This window comes from Thamnophis elegans, chromosome Z (genome assembly GCF_009769535.1).
Source record: "Thamnophis elegans isolate rThaEle1 chromosome Z, rThaEle1.pri, whole genome shotgun sequence".
Taxonomy (NCBI): Eukaryota; Metazoa; Chordata; class Lepidosauria; order Squamata; family Colubridae; genus Thamnophis; species Thamnophis elegans.
The window spans coordinates 38,429,073-38,443,683 of record NC_045558.1 but is presented as its reverse complement, the minus strand read 5'-3'; the positions used below and the strand labels follow the sequence as shown (position 1 = coordinate 38,443,683).

The window sequence follows — 14,611 nt, the reverse complement described above, 5'->3', positions numbered from 1 at the left end:
AAACCGTGAAGCCCTTATCCGCGCCGACATAAGTGCGGAGGGCAAATCAGAGCTGTCTGAAGCGCCAAGGAAAAACGTGACCCTACCGCGATGACATAACCGCGGAGGGCAAATCCGCGCCTTCCGAAGCACTCAGCACCCTAAACCTAACCCTAAACCGAACCCTAAACCTAACCCTAAACCTAACTCTAAACCTAACCCTAACCCTAAACCTAACCCTAAAGCAAACCCCTAAACCTAATCCTAACCCTTACCTTAATTTAAATCGGCTTTCTGCCGCCGCGCTGTTTTAAAGCGCCCTTCTGCCGCCGCGCTGTTTTAAAGTGCCCTTCTGCCACCGCGCTGTTGTCGCAGCGGTGATGACGTCGCAGTGATGACGTCGCGGCTTTAGCGACACGGTTTTATCACCCCTATTTTGATGAGCGCGGTTTTGTCGTTCCACGATGAATAAGACATTTTCCTCCTATGCCTTGCTTTTTCATCTATTCTCAACCCCCATCCTCCACATTCTGAGAGTAAATCAATTGGCACACCTATTCAATCATATAAATCTCTTTAATGCCATTTTCAACTGGATAGGGCCTACACAAATTACTATTTCTTTCCGTACCGTATCGCTCGTTCTGGAAATCAACACAATCGCTTTAACCCAACCCCTCAAAAAATATGAGAACATTGTTTTAATATCCATTTCCTCTCCTTCCCCCACCCCCCATCCCCTGCTTTTGAATTTCAGCCAAGGGAGGGGTAGTCAGGGAAAGGTATATTATCTTTTTTCTCCCATTCTAACTATACTACTATGCTATTAAACAAATTTAAAGCAAAACACTCACAATATTTAGGTGTTGAAACAGGGAAAGACGTTTTCCTTTTTCCTATGTAAAGTTGTTTGAATTCCAGAATTGGAAATAGAATTACTACTTCTGTATATGGCATGTAACAGAACAGTGAAATCTGGATGCAGACCCCATTTTTTTTGCTCCTCAAAATGACAGCAACTACATTGTTTCTTGTTTTACTTTGAGTTTTCTCCATGCTTCTATTTTTAAACTCTTTATTAAATTAGCTCTAGAGAGTGAAATAATAACTGAAAGATTTGCAAGATTATAAAAAGAATGAATCTGGGATTTAAAAAATGAGCATTGTTGTTGATAAAAGTTCATACACTAATAATCCGTTTTGTAAATGTTGTTAGATACAGTGTACTACAAATATAGTGTATATGTACTACAGAAACTCTTACAGAATTATGTTTTCACAAAATACCCTGCTTTTACACCGATTACACTCAAAGATATCCTGGTAGATATAAGGGGACTGATTTCAGGGTAGGGATGGTTCCCCAGGCCATTATGTTGTCTTAATTTCCTATTCAAAAATATCAAAAAATATTGACAGAAATTTTCTTTTTAATCCAGTTTAACGTGTGGTATCTGATTAATTAGCTCTTTGTTGGGATCCACTTCTAAAAACAAAGGCTTTCTTCACAAATCACTGGCAAACAAAATGTTTTGAAATGTAATCACTTTAAAAAAAATAATAGAAATTTGACTTCTGTGTTGCTAGGAATGTCCACACATAACCCAGTGAAATTTAACACTGGTAAATGATCTGACTACCTCAAAGTGAAGTTTTTGCCTTCCTACAGTGGCCTTTCACCCTGCCCTTTCCTCCAATCTGAGAAGAGCTGATGTTGATGGAACATATAATGGCTCCTTTCCTGTGCAGTAAAGTCAGCAATAAAGCTTAGTAATTAAGGTGACCGGGGAGGCCCGGCCCAGCAGGCCAGTGGTGTGGCGAACACTTTTAGAACTTCAAACAATATCAAAGTCATTGAGAAATGGGCCTAGTTCAGGACTGGTTTGAATTAAGGCTCACTTCCACAGCACTTTTCAAATCCAAGCTCAAAGAAGAAAGCCAAGGCCTTCTGGATTTCATTAGAGCCAATTATCTTATCTGTTTCATCTCAGCCTGACCCTAAGGCTGGCAAACAGCTATTCAGTGCATTTGGTTTTTTGAAAAAGCCTCCAGTCAGCCAATGCCTAAGGTACTGATAATTAAAACATTGTTGCCCCCTGCCTCTTGTGATTAAATATTTTCAAGCTTTTGTAAATAATTTTTCCATTCTTTGCCCCAAGCCGCAAAGGTCCAATACGCACGTCAATTTATTCGGTGTGTTGGAAAATAGTGTGAGAAAGAAGGCTACAAGGGAAATGGAGGGGAAACGTTCGGAGAATGATTTTCAGTACATTTCTTGTATTATGTTCTTCTAAATTTGTTTGAAATGATGAGTTGAATATTACTTATCCATCATCTCCCAAAACTGTAATGAATTGTATGAGGCCTACCTGTAAAAATCTTGGAGCATTTTAAGGTAGGATACATTAGCTAGCTTAATTTGAAGAGTTCTGAAATTTGAGCAAAATAAAGCTAAAAAATATAGACATAATGATAATCAAAAACCTTTCCCAAATCATTGCCCAAATGGAGAATTGTATTTGGAAGCAGAATTTGCATTTCAGGAGTTCATCTTCACTGATAAGGAGATTTGTATCACTTTGGGAAACATTTTTATATGTGGAATAGAAATCAAAATGTCCGAACACAGTGAATACACTGCATTTCTGAATAAATACTTCAGATATGTCTATCATTTTAATACAACAACTTCAGGAACAAAAAGTTTATTATTATTATTATTATTATTATTATTGTACAATTGTATCACAGCGGCCAGTTGTTTCGCCGGATTTGGCATTGGTTACTAGTCGGGCCCCACCCAGGGGCCTAGGACGTCGTAACGTATTTTCGTAATATGCGTGCAGATCCAAGCAGTGCGGCTTTTTGCATTTGACTGATGGTGATTTTGTCAATTTTTAACTGTTTTAAATGTAATTCCAGTGCTTTTGGAATAGCACCCAGTGTGCCAATTACCACTGGAATTACCACTGCTGGTTTGTGCCATAGTCGTTGAATTTCGATTTTTAAGTCCTGGTATCTTGCGATTTTTTCATGTTCCTTCTCGGCGACCCTGCTATCACCTGGTATTGCGATGTCTATGATTGTGACCTTATTTTTCTCAACCAGTGTGATGTCTGGTGTATTATGCGCCAGTATTTTGTCGGTTTGTATACGGAAATCCCACAAGATCTTGACCATCTGTTTTTCGGTGACTTTTTCAGGCTGATGTTCCCACCAGTTTGTTGCTGTTTTAATATTATAATTTTTGCACAAATTCCAATGGATCATTTGTGCTACTGAATTGTGCCGCAATTTATAATCAGTCTGCGCGATTTTTTTACAGCAGCTGAGTATGTGATCAACAGTTTCATCAGCTTCTTTGCAAAGTCTGCATTTGGCATCATCAGAGGATTTTTCGATTTTGGCCTTAATGGCATTTGTGCGGATAGCTTGTTCTTGCGCAGCCAGGATTAGTGACTCTGTTTCTTTCTTTAATGTACCTGTTGTTAGCCATAACCAAGTTTGTTCACTGTCCACTTTATCTTTTATTTTTTCCAGAAATTGGCCATGCAGTGCTTTGTTCTGCCAACTCTCCATTCTTGATTTTATCACATCTTTTCTGTATTCTTGTTTCGTCTGTTGGGCCTTCAGTAGATTTTTGTTCTTTACTTCGATTAATAGATGTTCTTGACTTTCTTTTAAATAATCAGCCAGTGCATGTTTTTCTTCTTCAACTGTTTGCTTCACTTGTAATAATCCTCTGCCACCTGATTTTCGGGGCAGGTACAGTCTATCAGTATCACCACGTGGATGTAAACTGTAGTGCATTGTCATTAGTTTCCTGGTTTTTCGGTCCAAAAGGTCCAAATCAGCTTGTGTCCAGTTAACTATACCAGCTGTGTATCTTATAACTGGTATTGCCCAGGTATTTATGGCCTTGATTGTATTTCCACCATTCAATTTAGATTTCAAAATTTTCCTAACTCTGTTGGGGTACTCTCGCCTGACAATAGTTTTTACTTCTCCATGCTTGATGTTATCCAACTGCAGAATGCCTAAGTATTTGTAGGCTTCATTTTCTTTGCATTTAATTAATTGGCCATTGGGCATTTCAATTCCCTCACATGCAGTGATTTTGCCCCTTTTTATGGATACAGTGGCGCATTTTTCCATGCCAAACTGCATTGAAATATCGGTGCTGAATACTCGGACTGTGTTTGTCAATGATTGGATTTCTATTTCTGACTTTCCATAGAGTTTCAAATCATCCATATATAGTAAATGTGAAATTTTTTCAGCTTCTTTGGCTGTTTGGTAGCCTAATTTCATTTTTTTCAAGATTACTGATAGTGGGATCATTGCGATGATGAAGAGAAGAGGTGAAAGTGAATCACCCTGGAAAATTCCTCGCTTGATATTAACTATTCCGTAGATCTCATTCCCTACTGCCAACTCAGTTCTCCATTGTTTCATCGCCTTTTCAGTAAAGGATGTAATATTTTTGCTAATACCAGTTGTTTCTAAGCATTTTATGATCCAACTATGTGGCAGTGAGTCAAATGCCTTTTTGTAATCAATCCAGACCATATTCAAGTTCGTTTTTCTGTTCTTACAATTTTCTAATATCATTTTATCAATTAGAAGCTGATCTTTGGTGCCCCTGCTCCTTCTTTTGTTGCCTTTTTGCTCTACTGGCAAGATGTTGTTTGTTTCCAAATAATCCATCATGTTATCTGCAATAATGCCTGTGAGTAATTTGAAGGTTGTTGGCAAGCATGTTATTGGTCTGTAGTTTTCAGGTGTTGTTCCTTTAGCTGCATCTTTCTGAATCAAGTAGGTTTTTCCAGTTGTCAACCATTCATCAATTTGGCCCTTTTGTAAAATTTCATTCAGTTGCCTGGCCAATATTGCATGTAAACTGGTCAGATATTTGAGCCAGAAACCATGTAATTGGTCCTTTCCAGGTGATGTCCAATTCTTTACCTTTTTAACTCGATTTTTGACCATCTCAGTTGTTATTTCTAATACTTGCATTTGCTTTTTGCCAATGCTTTTCTCAAAGTCATGTATCCACTTTGCTTCCTTGTTGTAGTCCTTTGCATTTTCCCACAATTCTTTCCAGAATTCAACTGTGGCCTGTTTTTCTGGTTTTTCACTTTTGGTGTCACCATTTACATTAAGACTTTGATAAAAACGCCGTTGGTCTGATCGAAATTGCTGATTTTGTTTATATTGGATGATTCGTGCCTCATATCTTTCAATTTTTCTAGCTGTTGCTGTTATCTGCTGTTTTACAATCTCTACAGCTTCATTGATGTTTCTTGTATCCAATCTATATCTTCTGATTAGCCGATCTATGATTTTGTTGTTTTTAAGCCGTTGCTCATGCATGTTCTTTAAGTTACTAGCATCTGCCCTTAATTTTTTGATTTTTTGTTCTAAACGGATTTTCCACTTTGGCTTTGATGCTTTTTCTGTTGTGTGACTAGGTACTTTAATTTTAATGCCTAGTTCATTAGTGACTATTACAGCTGCGTTGTACATTAACTGGTTTGTTTCCAAGATGGATCCCGGTTCAATTGTTGAAAACACTGCATTAACCATTTTCATGATAGGGGCCAAAATTTTCTTAGGCACAGTTTTTAGTGATGGTAAACGTTGCCTTTCCTCATTAAGCAGAAAATGCTCCATGATCTTATCCTTCAATTCTTTTTGTTTTTGAGTTAGTTCATCAGTTGGTTCAGTGATAACTGGTTCTAGTGGTGGTGATGTTATTTCCTCCCCGAGAGCTTCTTCTGGGAGTTCTACTATAATATTATTATTATTATTATTATTATTATTATTATTATTATTATTATTATTATTATTATTATTATTATTATACAATTGTATCATAGCGGCCAGTTGTTTCGCCGGATTTGGCATTGGTTACTAGTCGGGCCCCACCCAGGGGCCTAGGACGTCGTAACGTATTTTCTTAATATGCGTGCAGATCCAAGCAGTGCGGCTTTTTGCATTTGACTGATGGTGATTTTGTCAATTTTTAACTGTTTTAAATGTAATTCCAGTGCTTTTGGAATAGCACCCAGTGTGCCAATTACCACTGGAATTACCACTGCTGGTTTGTGCCATAGTCGTTGAATTTCGATTTTTAAGTCCTGGTATCTTGCGATTTTTTCATGTTCCTTCTCGGCGACCCTGCTATCACCTGGTATTGCGATGTCTATGATTGTGACCTTATTTTTCTCAACCAGTGTGATGTCTGGTGTATTATGCGCCAGTATTTTGTCGGTTTGTATACGGAAATCCCACAAGATCTTGACCATCTGATTTTCGGTGACTTTTTCAGGCTGATGTTCCCACCAGTTTGTTGCTGTTTTAATATTATAATTTTTGCATAAATTCCAATGGATCATTTGTGCTACTGAATTGTGCCGCAATTTATAATCAATCTGCGTGATTTTTTTACAGCAGCTGAGTATGTGATCAACAGTTTCATCAGCTTCTTTGCAAAGTCTGCATTTGGCATCATTAGAGGATTTTTCAATTTTGGCCTTAATGGCATTTGTGCGGATAGCTTGTTCTTGCGCAGCCAGGATTAGTGACTCTGTTTCTTTCTTTAATGTACCTGTTGTTAACCATAACCAAGTTTGTTCACTGTCCACTTTATCTTTTATTTTTTCCAGAAATTGGCCATGCAGTGCTTTGTTCTGCCAACTCTCCATTCTTGATTTTATCACATCTTTTCTGTATTCTTGTTTCGTCTGTTGGGCCTTCAGTAGATTTTTGTTCTTTACTTCGATTAATAGATGTTCTTGACTTTCTTTTAAATAATCAGCCAGTGCATGTTTTTCTTCTTCAACTGTTTGCTTCACTTGTAATAATCCTGTGCCACCTGATTTTCGGGGCAGGTATAGTCTATCAATATCACCACGTGGATGTAAACTGTAGTGCATTGTCATTAGTTTCCTGGTTTTTCGGTCCAAAATGTCCAAATCAGCTTGTGTCCAGTTAACTATACCAGCTGTGTATCTTATAACTGGTATTGCCCAGGTATTTATGGCCTTGATTGTATTTCCACCATTCAATTTAGATTTCAAAATTTTCCTAACTCTGTTGGGGTACTCTCGCCTGACAATAGTTTTTTCTTCTCCATGCTTGATATTATCCAACTGCAGAATGCCTAAGTATTTGTAGGCTTCATTTTTGTTGCATTTAATTAGTTGGCCATTGGGCATTTCAATTCACTCACATGCAGTGATTTTGCCCCTTTTTATGGATACAATGGCGCATTTTTCCATGCCAAACTGCATTGAAATATTGGTGCTGAATACTCGGACTGTGTTTGTCAATGATTGGATTTCTATTTCTGACTTTCCATAGAGTTTCAAATCATCCATATATAGTAAATGCGATTTTTTTTCAGCTTCTTTGGCTGTTTGGTAGCCTAATTTCATTTTTTTCAAGATTACTGATAGTGGGATCATTGCGATGATGAAGAGAAGGGGTGAAAGTGAATCACCCTGGAAAATTCCTCGCTTGATATTAACCATTCCATAGATCTCATTCCCTACCGCCAAATCAGTTCTCCATTGTTTCATTGTTGTTGTTGTTGTTATTATTATTATTATTATTATTATTATTATTAAAATGTATAGCTTGTATTTCTATTGATCTATGACTCAAGATGTTCAGGGCAATTAAAATTACCAGTGACTAGACATAACAAACAGTATAACTAAAATTAAAACAAGTTTAAAATCATAGATTATAAATGGATTATTAAGGAAACAAAACACTCTCAATGCACAAACAGAAAGCTTGATCCATTCTATGTCTTGTGCACATATGCACATTAACTCCCAAAGATTTATAAATTTGTAACTAAGTAGAGTAGGCCCGAAAATCCCAGGTAAAAGTTTGATTTTTGAAAAATGAGGCAGAGGAAGAATTAAATACCTGGAAATTCTGGCTGAAAAAAAAGCTGAGTACAAAATGGAACAATATCATCCCACTATATAACTTTTATTAGAATTCCTCATTATATTTCTTATTAAGGAAACACATTCTGGTGAAAATATCAATCTCACCTCTATTATGTATCCATTTTTGATTGTTCAAAATGAACAAGTAAAATAAATATAAATGAATATATTTATGAAATACAAAAGCTTCAATTCACAAACATTTAACAACCAAAATAATACAATTTATTATTATTTATTATATTTGTATTTACCCATTCCTGAAGTTCCCAGCATTTTGAGTTGGGCAATAATGTGCATGCATCACTAAATTCTTTGTATAATCTTAATTTTCTTCTCTCTTGTTAAATTTTACAATTTATAAAATTACATAAGTATTTAATACATAGCAATACCCTCTTTTTAAACTACATTAGTATGAAGTTCAGAAAATAAATAATTATCAGAACACCTATTTAAAGACTTGGATTAGTGAAGGGATATGCTGCTAAATTTAAAAAGCAACTTTTAGAAACAAGTTTGTACCTATATGAAAGGAGTACTTGTAGCTATTTCTGCTTCAATTCTTAAACTACAGAAGTGCCTTGCTACAGTTTCTATTTATTTTATGCTTTGTTGGAATCTTCAGCATTGTGCTATAAAAGTGGGAGGGAGGTAAGGAGTTATTAGTAGGGAACAATGGTTTAATGAAATAAAGAGGGCAGCTTCTTGCATTCTTGTCCTGAGTCACATACATAAATTCAGTGCAATCAAAACATCCTACAAATTACAGAATATATTACAAAATGGGGAAAGTTTTGACTCCATCTTGACTCACCACAACCTGGTGTGCAAATTGGATGCCACAAAAGGATATTCTATGAAAAGGAGCACCATTTGGAAATAAAATAAATAAAAAACAAGATGGAAACAGTGCAATGTGGCATGATTATGTGAAAGAGAAGATAGAATATATTGAATATTTTAAAAAATCAGCAAGTATCTAATTAGAATTCTGCACATGTATATGATGTATTCAGCAGTAGCACAGCCTCTACTGATTCTCAGATATTATAAACAGTCTGCAAAAAAAGTGCATATTTTGCATATTTCTCCTTGGTCAGTATATCTATAGCAGTGGTGGGTTGCAGGCGGTGCGCCCCTGGTATGTACATACCAGTGCCTGTCGGAAGCAGCAGCCACCGTACTGTAACTGTGCTTTGGAGGGCCCACCCGCTCTCGTTCCTTACCTGTATTTGAAGGACACAGGCCATCTGCACATGCGCCCGCAGTGTATAGCGCCTGTGCGACACTCTGCCAAGCAGCTGGAGTGTCACAGGCAGTGGGTGTGCATGCATGTGCAGCATGCCTGCCTGTGGTGCACACCCGGATCCCATTGCAGTGTACCAGTTGCAACGGGAGCCGAAATCCACCACTGATCTATAGACAACATATGAAAAACCTAGAACGTTTCCATCATTTATTTCTTTAAACCAGATATGAGCCTTCCCTAACTTTGTTCCCTCTAAGTATGTTAAGCTTCAAAGACAACATGGTGTTTGGGGATTATGAGATTTGAAATACAATATATGTAGAAATGGGTCTTCCTCCTTATTTTTAGGATAGGCTTTGCTTGCATGTGTATGTTTTAAAATGATCATAATTCCAAAAATATGTACATATAATTGGTCTTTAACAGCCTCCCTCATCTTTTTTTTTAACTGCAAACTGCAGTGCTCACTATCCTGGAATGTAGTTTTCAAAAACTATAGTAGAAACAGCATTTCAAATCAGAAGTGGACAACTAAAAATTATTGAGCATAGCCAGAGGATAACAATAGAGAATTCTCCACCCAAGGAGATTGGGGTGTCTTTATCACTAAAAATACCTGTTTAGTGTCTACTTTAGAGAAACAGTATTCCAGATCAACTTCTTTTTCCAACAAATTATAAAATAATGTGGAATATGTTATCAGCATTTGAGTCACACAGGAATTATATATGCATTTATTTTTTATTCATGTAGATTATACGTTTTTCCATGTATGACTCCATTTTCATTTTTTGACACATTTTTGTACCTACTAAGATACAAATTCCGTTTCTGTAAGGTTTTTGAAAAAAATAAGATACTTTCAGATGCCTTGGAAAAGGCAGGTTTTTTGTTTATATAAAGATAAATGCTAATTTGATATTTGGAGGAACAAAATATCCAAATTTTGTTAACCAAATTTACAATAGAACATTGTGATCTTTCTACAAAACACTTACCCTAAATATATAATTCCATAAGCCTCCACCTATTTTATACTATTGTGTTGAATAGTTTGGAGTCGCTTTCAACATTAACTTACCTAGATATAACAATATCTCACAAAAATACATGCTATTGGATGTGTTTCTACAACCCATTTTATAGAAAATAGATTTACAAAAAATAAATCAGTTTTTTCTTGGTGCCAGCTTTATGGCAGGTAAATTTCATATCTCGTTGGTAGTTATAAAATATTTGAAGAAATAAAATATAACCTGTTTATTTCAAAATTTCCATTTACCAACTTCATAAGGATTAGGGAGACAGTGATAAAGTCAGTTATTTTTTCAGGGATCCTGGTGATAGGAGTTTAATCAAACTGCTTTTAACTTATCTGAAGTAGGTAAGTGATCTGTTTATTGTCCTCTCTTTTGCCTGTCTGCAGCCATGTCAATAAAAGAAATGGTATATCTGAGAGCATCCGGTGCACGCTAATTTTTATAAAGAAAAGGTTTTGTGTCAGAGATGATTAAATAATTTTCATGTGCTGTTTTAAAATAATAATTTTAGAGAACAAGTAAGGAAATTGAAGGTCCCCTCCGGGTGTGGGGGAGAGAAAGTTTGAGTTTCCTAATAAATAAAAAAAGGAAGAACAGGTTTGTGTCACATGCATAAAAAAGAACTGCTGTTAATTTATTTGTAAACATTGAAGTATAAGAACACTTTTAGTCATTGCATTCTGAATAAAGTCCTCCTTTCTCTTCCCACTTCAGATTTTTCTTTCAAACAGAAATATCTTTAATCCCTCAGACACTGTTATAAAAAATGTCCAAAATTAAGACATGCATTGATAGCATGTAGCAGCTTGTGCTGCCAAAATATTCAAAGAGATGATATTCATGTTCAGTTGAATTAAATAAACCAATTGTTATCATGAAAGTGCCACATAAATCTATTTTTCTGGGGCAAGTTTTTCCCCCCTCTTTCAAAGTTTCTTACTCGCTACTATAAAGCAGCTGGAGCTTTTCATGGCTTCAGACAAGTCACTGGAGTTGATGGTGCTCTAAAGTGAGAAAAATGCAAGAGATAATTTTTCAGCAATGTGCCTCTCATTTATGACCTTAGGCAGGAGTGTGTTGGTAAAGTTTAACAACTGGCTCTTTTTCACTGCCATGCTAAGCCACTAGCCCCCCAAAACTGATTGGCGAGCTAGGTATTGAGGCCCAGGTCTGCGCTCAACCAGCTCTCCAAATTCCTGAAAATGTAATGATTAGTTCTGGTGAGCTACGGCAAGCCAGCTCCAGCATGCTATTGACTTTAGGGTACAGTATAGTATCAACCTTTTGGCAGTGAATATTTAGAAAATAAAGGGTGCTGTAAATCTGTTTTTAAATCATACAAGCAAAAGAAATTGATATGCAATGCAAACAAGCCCATGAATTGTAAGTTTATCTCATCATTCTTCCACCCACCCATGTTTTACCAAATGAAAACAATGATGATTCTGGAGCTCTAGGAAATATATTCTGGCAATTGTTGCCTTCTGTTCATTTTCAAACACAGTATCCTGTGTTTCACAAAGTTCTTCTGGCTTACAATTGTCATTCTTGCTATGTAGACCCAAGATATTCTGTTTCTCAAAATTCTCCAATTCATTTTTATAATTTTCCAGACTACCTTTTTCATACACTGGTAGAAAACAGAATAAAAAACACAATAATTTCCTTAACATGCAAATTTTTTTATATTTGCTGATCATTAATGGATAGTGATTAGTTATTATGGAACTAGCAATAAATTTTCCAATAGATCTTTATATAAAGAAAAGTTAGTCTCTGTAAGATGACAAAGGTATGAAGACTTAAATTATGTATTGCCTATTCTCATCTCGCCCCCCCACCCTCCAATAGGATTTTAACTGTAGGGAAGGATACATGTTTTTACATGTTTGAAGTTACTATCATGAAGATATGAAAATAAGAGTTTAAAAAGAGTGCAATGAGGAATGTGCAATTTCAGGAATATATCCCTTGGAGAAATCCAGGAAGTGGGGAAGAATTAATAAGCGAGAATTGGAATGCAAAGGCCTGAACAGCACTGAATTATTAGACATTGAGCCAGTTCTTTGTGGCATGAACACATAAGTAGCTAAACTTAAAAAATAGCTAAAGAATCAAATTATTCTTCAGAATTGTCATTTCCTTATAGCAGAGGTAACTGCCACCCTGTAAAATTTTGGTTGAAGCTTGGCGTATATAAAATATAAACATTAATAATAAAAAAAATATTTTCTAATTTAGAAAATAAATTATTGTTGTCATAAAGAGTTATTATTGCATTATCAATAACACTTACTTATATTCTACTTCATAGTGCTTTATAGCTCTCTCTAAGTAGTTTACAGAGTCAGCCTATTGCCCCTAACAAGCTGGGGCCTCATTTTACCCATTTTGGAAAGGTGGAAAGCTGAATCAACCTTGAACCATGGGAATTGAACTGCTAGTAGTCGGCAGAGTTAGCCTGCAATTCTGTATTCTAACTATTGTGTCACCATGGCTCTCTAGTAATCTATAGTAATTATGTTAAACAAAAAAATAGAAATAGTTTGACAGAAAACTATAATAAAGAGCAAACTGATTAGTGATTTTTGTTCGCGTGGGTATTTTTTTATAACCTGATTCATTTAATCACTACTAAATCTACCAAGTTGTATTTATTTATACCAGATGCTTCTTGGCTAGGGCTGAGTCTGACAGATCTTTTCTCTTATATTTCTCTCATATAATTACAGAAAAAAATAACATTTTTCTTTGACAAAAACCTTTGCAGATATCTTATACCCGTACTAGCTAGATTCAATTGTATAGATATGGTTCAGATATCAAATATGTGTCTATCTCTCTATCTATGCATCCATCCACCCACCCACCTATCCATCCATCCATCCATCCATCCATCCATCCATCCATCCATCCATCCATCCATCCATCCAATATTTTCATAAATGACTTAGATGAGGGAATAGAAAGGGAAACGTATCAAATTTGCACATGATATTAAGGTGGAAGGAATAGTGAATAGCCAACACCCTAGATGATAGGCTCAAGATTCAGATGGATCTTGTAGCACACTCACATAGATGCCCCTTCTCTGTTTGAATTGAAATGTAGGCTTGGAAGAATTAATCTTCCAAAGGATGCATGCATGGGAATATCTATTAGCCTCATTTTCATAAACTTCAATGTCTTTCGGCTTAAGAAAGCTGCCAATTTTGATAAGCTTTCACAGTCAAGTTAAGCACAATTATGGCACTGACATGGGTCATGACCTGTCCTCGCACTTACGACCATCACTATATCCCCATGGCAACATGATCAACATTCAAGACCTTGGCAACTGTCATATATTCATAATGGTTGCAGGGTCCTAGGATAATGTGATCACATTTGTGACCTTTCCAAGCAGCTTCTGTTGAGCAGTCAATGAGGGAGGTCAGATTTGTTTAATTAGGAGATGATTCACTTGATAGCTGTACTGATTTGCTTAACAATCATGGCACAAATGGTCATAAAATCGACCATGGCTCAGTTAACAACTGCTTTGCCTAGCAGCGAAAATTCTGGTTCAAACTGTGTTCATAAGTCAAGCACTACCTATAATGCAGACTTGTTGAGACTTTCTGAGTTTGGTTGTTTTCTTGAAGATATTTTATTAACCAAGAAGTAACATTAGTATATTACTATCAGTGTTTTTATACCTTGCACATATATAGTTATTTTGTTTATTTAAAGAAAATGTTATTTAATGCTACACTACACTTGATCTTAGCCAAAAGGCCGAGAAGTGATTTATTTAATGCTAAGTTTGTCTATCTTGTTAATTTCTGGGGCTCACTATCAATTCTTTTGGGCAGAAACATTTGTGTGTCTTGTGTTTGTGAGATTCCTTTAGAGGCTTTGTTCCCATTTTCCAGTCCTAGTTCCAAAGTTAAGAATTTAGTTTTGGGCTTAAAGAAAGAAAAAGGAAGCAGATACTCTAAGAATAGGAACCAAGTCTAGAATCCTGATGTAGAAATAGTATTCTATAAGATGTAGCTAATGCTTATTTAAATGTTGTGACATTATTTTTAGGTGGGATACTTATGAAACCTTACTAAATTTGTAACAGTAATTGGATTTACTTCGCTTTGGAAGTTCTTTTATTACGCATTTTGAAATTATATTTGAATAGCTATTGTTATTCAATATCAAAATTGTTCCAAATTTTGCAATGCAGTTAGCCAAATTTGTTAAGTTTAAAAATACATGTGAAAATTGTATACAAAAATTAATTATATGAGGGAAAATTACAAAAGTTATATATTAGAAAAAGAAAGACAAAAATTGCTTGGGAAATTTACCTTAAAGCATTTATTGAGGACTTTTAAAGCAAA

At 35.8% G+C, this 14,611-nt stretch overlaps 1 pseudogene; it reads right to left on the bottom strand.

The window, feature by feature from the left end:
• Window positions 1–13,945: 13,945 nt before the first annotated feature.
• On the bottom strand, window positions 13,946–14,027 carry LOC116523099 (annotated as a pseudogene).
• Window positions 14,028–14,611: the final 584 nt, after the last annotated feature.